Genomic DNA, 6351 nt, shown 5'->3' on the forward strand with positions numbered 1-6351 from the left:
TCCCAGCACCCCCACTCTCCCAGCACTGGCCTTTTAAGAACCACCCCCCAAAAAAACCCTGGACTCACCAGCTCCTGCAGTGGCATCAGGGCCTCAATGACTTGGGGCTTTTTTTTTCAAAGTGCCAGGAGCTGGGGCAGGAGAGGCAGCCACTGCTGGGGTTGGGAGAGCGGGTGGGGGACTATTTGATGTCCGCAGTGTTACAGTGAGGACCGCTGGGAACTGTGGGCTGCCGCTGGATGGCGGCCGGCGGTATGTAAAGTCCTCTGGACCCTGTGCAGGAGTCCAGAGATGGTCCAGAAGTTGCTGCCCCCGGCTGGTGGCGAATTCAAGCTGGCCGCCACTGCTGCTGCATTGGGCAACCGGCACCCTGAAGACATCAACAGATAAAAACAATGGACGGGGGTATCCTCTTGGCGTTTCGCAGTTCTTCACAGTTAAAAGGATAAAAGCCTAAAAACCACATGCTGGGGCCGCCACTGGGTTGGGCGACCAGCACCTTAAAAACACCAGTAAATTACGGGGGACAACAAAAGAGAAAACAGGGCGTACACATGCAGGCTCATAGGGCCAAAACAAGTGCTCCCCGGTGGGACACAGAGCAGAGCACCCCGGACAGCACCCACTGGCTTGCAAACTTGGAGAGCTCGCCGGCGGCTGCTGCCCAGTGGTACTCCGCCTGCAGACGCGCGCGAAGAACACCAAGGAAAAACACCCTAAGGTCACCTGAAGCCTTCTTCCTGGATAGCCAGATGACAAACTTGGCCAGAGTCAGGAGGAGGTTGACCAGGAGGTCCCGGGCCTTGGTGGGGCAATGAATGGGGTGTGAGGCTGTGTGATTCAGAGATTCGGCTGATTTCGGCAGCAGCTGAATCTCCAAATCAGATTTAGCCGAATAGAATCAGGACAGTGATTCGAACCACCGAATCAAATCACTGCCCCCTGAATTGGCCAAATCTGAATCCAAAGCCAATAGCTGCTTTGCACAGGCCTAGTAGCTATGAACACTGCACCTCTATTATACTCTCTGCATCTTGTGCTAGGAGAGACTGGACCAGAGTAGCTGAGCAGCCCACATCTATTATACCCTTCCCTACAAACCCTCCTGCTGAGTGAGACTGGGATTGGAGTAGTTGTAACTATGAACACCCCATAAGCTGGGCTTCTTTGGCCTGCAAAAAACAGAGTAGAATGTAGGGAAGGAGAAGGATAGAAATTCTTCAAGGAAGAAAAAGAATAAATGAAAAAAGGAAAGGTGGAAGAGCGGAGAGGCATGCTGAGTGCACAAGAGAGGAAGGAAAGAAAGAAAAGTGGAGGGAGAGGAGGGGAGGGGAGGGAGAGGAACCCTCAAGATGACATTTCTGATGCTCTTTCTGTGCACTATTGTGTAAACATGTTGAAAGCCATAGAGAGCTTTTGTTTTGGAAAGAGCCCCAAATTAATTCTGATGTAGTAGGCTGCCCTTCAACAAGCCCGGGGGCTCTTGTTCTTTTCTAGGAGCCTTTTATAGTATCCACTCCCAGAAAGAACAGGACTCAGCAGACACTCCTCCCTACCCCCACCTCCTTCAGCCCAAGATCAAAGGTAACATCTCTTAGCAATCCTGGGAGAGACCCTCCTTCCAGAGAGGGGGTAACGGCAGTGCCCAACCCCCACATAACCCCATCCCACCAACCAAAGCCACATTTGAAGAATATCGTGCTTTCAATCTTCCCTTAAGACCAAGCCACTCATGGCTGTCATATGACTCATGCAGCACTTCCTAGGAAAGGGCTTTGGGGATAATTAACACATTCAGGAGCATCGCTGGAGTGGAAAGGCCAGGACAGTATTTGTCCAGCCAAGGGGACTGGGGAGGTGACCCAAAAGAGTCTGGTATTTCCCTTCCTCCCCCTCGAGTTATAAACTCTCCCCATTATCTTAGCACCACCTCTTGGCTGTCTGGCTTAGTCTTTTTTACATCCAGACAAGGCCTTACCCCCACATCCCTCCAGTCCTGGGCAGCTTTCATTCACCTGACCCTAGGTGCCCTCTCAAGGGGCAAATGAAGTTTAACTATAGAAAAAAATATTGACACAAGAGAATGAAAATAGCTGAGTCAGTTGCCTTCTGTACAGACACAAGGATGGGAATCTCCAGGGTAATACGGGCAAATATGCTACCCTTCTACACCAGGGGGTACAATGGCTGAGGGGGTTTCTGTGAGCCCCATGCCGGAGCATTGCTCTGGAAGGATGAGGGGAGCAGTGGGGGCTCTGCCGCTCCTTGTCCTTTCATCCCCTCCCAGTTCTGCTCCGCAGACCCTCTCATTGTCCATCCTCTGAATGGAAGACTTTGCTGCTGTATTTCTGTCTTTTAATTAGGGCTTCTACTCCCGCCAGGCTGTTCATGGGCTGTTTGCCTGTCTTGGACACTTTTCTTTATCTCTTACTCCCTCTTTTAAAGTCTTCTACACAATTTAACACTCTTTCTCTCTCTCCTACACTCACTCTCTCTCTATCTCTCTCTGGTTTCCGGCAGGATGGAGCAATGACAAGAGGAAGATAAAAGAAGCCAACCAAATGAGCCTCAGAGGCCCACAACATCCAAACTGCAAGGGCCATGGTGAGGCTGCCAACAGGGGACAAAGCAGAGATGTTCAGAGCTAAGTTCCTGTTCTTGTTGAATCTCTATGGTATTGAGAGCTGCGTGTGGGTTCAGCTACATTATGAAAATAAAGCCAGCTGGGAAATCTAGGGCTCTAGCTACAAACTTCCCCAGAACAAAGAATTGTTCAGCTCATAAAGTATGGCCAGCATTCATGATTTTATAGCCTATCTCATTTGCTTTGCTTTTTAAGATGCCAGTTCTTGAAGCCAGGTGATTATGACAAGGTTTCATCTTCGATTTAAAACACAAAGTTTCTGGACCTCATGGTTGCAGGAAAAAAAAGAAATGCACAGTGCCCATAGCCTCACATTTGATTAGGCCAGTACCAGAGATCATACTTTAAACAAACTCACCATTGTTGAGTATTTAGAGTTGGTCACTATATAAAGATAAGAGGGAGCTTGGAAATTCAGAGACCGACCCACATTTTTTTCTGTAGTTCAAGGCTACTGGTATCCAGAGCTATCATCTGAGTCTTATTTTATATAAACTCTTGTCAGTAGATCAAATAGAAGTAAGGAGCAAAATACAGAAGTTCCTGGGTGATGTTTCATGGCCTCCATTATGCAGCAGGTCACTCTGGAGGATCAGAATATTCTTTAAAACATGACTTTAAAAATCCACGAATCAATAAACCTGCACTTGTGAGTTCTCTATTACCCATATTCTGTTTGCTTCCTTTTATTTAATTTTCTTCCTAACATTCAGCACCATCTCTCTGGGATTTCAGTTATGCCTGGGTTCTTTGTCAGAGATCTGATCCAGCCCAGAAAAATATATGCCTTGGTTTTTCTCCCATTTGCAATACCCAGATGATAGTGTTGGGCATTTCTCTTTTCAGTGAACTCGACAAAACAGTCTTTTACCTTCTAACAAAACATCATCCTCACTCAGCATTACTATCTTTCTAAAATAGCCATGATGATATTAGTGAAAGAGGGTCTCTCTCTCCTCTTTCTAACATGTCATTTTAAAACTTACTGCAATAGCCCTATCTGAGAAGGGGGCCTTAGACACTACAGACATGTAGGAAGAGGTAGTTCCTACCTAGAAGAGCACACAATCTAAATGGGCAAGACTGTCAGGCTGGGGATCAGGCAAGAGAAAGGTCCAAAGTTACTGTTAGTAGTTCAGGGCTTCAAATCCTGCTATCAGGTGGTGGGCAAAAAGCAGGAGTCTATCATCTGGCTCAGGGATAGGCAGAATTGAGCAGGCCCTCAAGTGACTCATCAGCTTCCTGCTTCCTGGGTAGCATGTACTAATGGGCATCAAGGACAGGATAGTCAGTCAGGCTGTAGGCTTGTGGGGATGTCATTCTACTGCAAGTATGGGATCATCCTTCTTAGTGGTAAAGGATGCTCCTTTCACATGCAGGGTGAGGGTGAATCATCACAAAGACAAACATGAAGTGACTTGTCCAGGATTGCAGCCAGGGATATCATCTGTGTCGCATGAACCATGCCTCTTCAACTATCTTAAGGGCTTTAGGTAGTATGCAGGGCTTACGCTGACCCTCTACAGAGAGTAGAACTTCACTCTTAGTGTCCATATCTCCACCTCTACATATGTCTCTGGTTTAGCTTAAGCCGGTGGTGGAGATTCTCAAAACCTCACAGTGGATGCATCTACACAAGATGCTATAAGAGTAGTAGACTAATTCTACTGCACATTAGCACATCACAGCAAAAGCTGTGTTATTGAGCTAATGCACAGTATAATTAATCTACTGTGCATTAGCATCACTTAAAAGACGTGTATTGGTGCTACTGCACAGTAGCACCAATTACCGTGCATTAAGTTAGTACCTGTTATTACCAGTACTAGAATTAATGCATGGTAATTATGGCACATTAATGCACATGTAGATGAGCCCAGTGCTGCCTTAGGTCTGCTCCTACTGGAGCCAATGGGAGTTTTAGCATTAGATTCAATAGGAGCAAAGCTAAGCCAGCATGGAGGGCTTTTCTACATTAATTCATCTCCTCCAGCTCTCTTGGTTAAGTGGCCATTCTGATCTCCCTTCAGCAGCCTCTCCTGTTCCAAGGATTCCTCAGATTCAGAGGTCTGCACTGGAAGGGCATGGCCTAAAGCTCAATTGCTTGCTACTGCCCTTGTTTAGAAAAACATATATCTATATTTAGTCACATACAATATTCACCTTTTTAAAAAATGATCTACTAGAAATCAGGATGCATGTCGTAAATGAGGATATGTGGGGACCAGAGGGCCTAATCGTGTGGGGGCTGAGCTGCCAGGTTCTTCGTCTCTAGGTGGGAAGCCAGTTGCAATTGCTGACTCAACTAAAGGCTTGATCCTACTGGAGACAAATGTCTGGCTCCTCTTAAGTTGGTTAGGCCTTAGCTGACTTGGCAGGAGCTACTGGCTGCCTCCCAGATCAAGAAGAGGGGCTGGGCAGTTTGGGTCAGCCAGCCATGCCTGCCAAGACAGTTGAGGGCCAATCCTGATGTATACCAATTGCCTGATCCCTCTGCTTGAGCTGGGTGGGCAGCCAGCAGTACCTGCCATGCCATGCAGCTAGGGCATTAAAGAAGTAGCCACAGCTTTTTGCTGCCTCCTTACTGCAGCTGCCTGTGTTTTTCCTGTGAAAATACTTGCTGGCATTTTCAAGAAAAATGTTTTTTCTTCATTCCACCTTCCAAAAACAAGGTGTATGTCCTATTCAGGGGTGTGTGGTAAAAGAGAAGCTATGGGGGTAGGGTTTCTTCTGGACTGGCATGATTCTGCAGGGGTACCTCTCACCTCAGCCACCTCCAGTTTGTCATCTTCCAATGAAAAGCATTGTATGCCACCAACACTTGATGTGTGCCCAAGCTGACAATTTGCCTCTCAGGTGCTAAGTCTTCCTCTGCACAGGAGCAGAGATATGCGAGCTCTAGCCTGACTTTCCTCTCTCATCTGACTATGGTGCTGGACAGAAGCCAAACTGGTGTCCAGCAAAAATAAGAGCAGCATCTGGGTATTTCTAAACTCAGCCTGTTTTTTCAACAGTTCCAGGAGGGCATTATGTGGTGAGGCTTACTAGAAGACAGTGGGATCCAGCCCAGCCTTGACATGTCCCCTCCTCCAGGTACAGACAGTGCCCATCCTCCAGGTACAGACAGTGCTAAGCCTGCCGGGTCTTTGAACTAAGGGTCTGATCTCTAATATGGCCCTGAAGCAGTTGGAACAATTCCAAACTTGTGCTTAAACAGATCCCATATTTCTATGATGTCACCTTGCTGAGCAACAGCCACCTCAACTCACTAACAACTTCTACCAGCCTGTGGTTTCTGGACAAAATCTGGGTCAGGCAGGAGCATGTGATAGTTATATTAACAGTACTAGTACACAGTCTGACACTGCAGGGGCTTCTGGGAATATCTGTGCTCCAGGAGAGGAGTCTGTGGAAGAGATTAACTTTGACTACCCTGGGGCAGGAAGAGATCATTGGACACGCAGGCAACTGCCAGAGGTTGGGGGAAGATTTAATTCCATGGCATGAATTCTTATAGTTTCATAATTTCATAGTTTGTAGGGTCAGAAGGGACCTGAGCAGATCATCAAATCCGACCCTCTGCCATGGCAGGAAAGAGTACTGGGGTCAAACGACCCCAGCAAGGTGTTCGTCTAGCCTCCTTTTAAAGACCCCCAGGGTAGGAGCCAGCACCACTTCTCTTGGAAGTTGGTTCCAGATCCTAGCCG

The 6351-nt window shown here is 47.4% G+C and overlaps 1 long non-coding RNA gene across 1 annotated transcript in view; it reads left to right on the forward strand.

Moving 5' to 3' along the window:
* LOC109324325 overlaps positions 1 to 3312 on the forward strand; it is a 6187-nt gene extending 2875 nt beyond the window's left edge. Inside the window, exon 2 of the long non-coding RNA XR_002104903.1 lies at positions 2521 to 3312. This is a non-coding gene — a long non-coding RNA (uncharacterized LOC109324325). The remainder of the gene's footprint in view (positions 1 to 2520) is intronic.
* The last annotated feature ends 3039 nt before the right edge of the window (positions 3313 to 6351 follow it).

The sequence above is a fragment of the Crocodylus porosus genome, unplaced genomic scaffold (genome assembly GCF_001723895.1).
Source record: "Crocodylus porosus isolate Cpor-Errol unplaced genomic scaffold, CroPor_comp1, whole genome shotgun sequence".
Taxonomy (NCBI): domain Eukaryota; kingdom Metazoa; phylum Chordata; order Crocodylia; family Crocodylidae; genus Crocodylus; species Crocodylus porosus.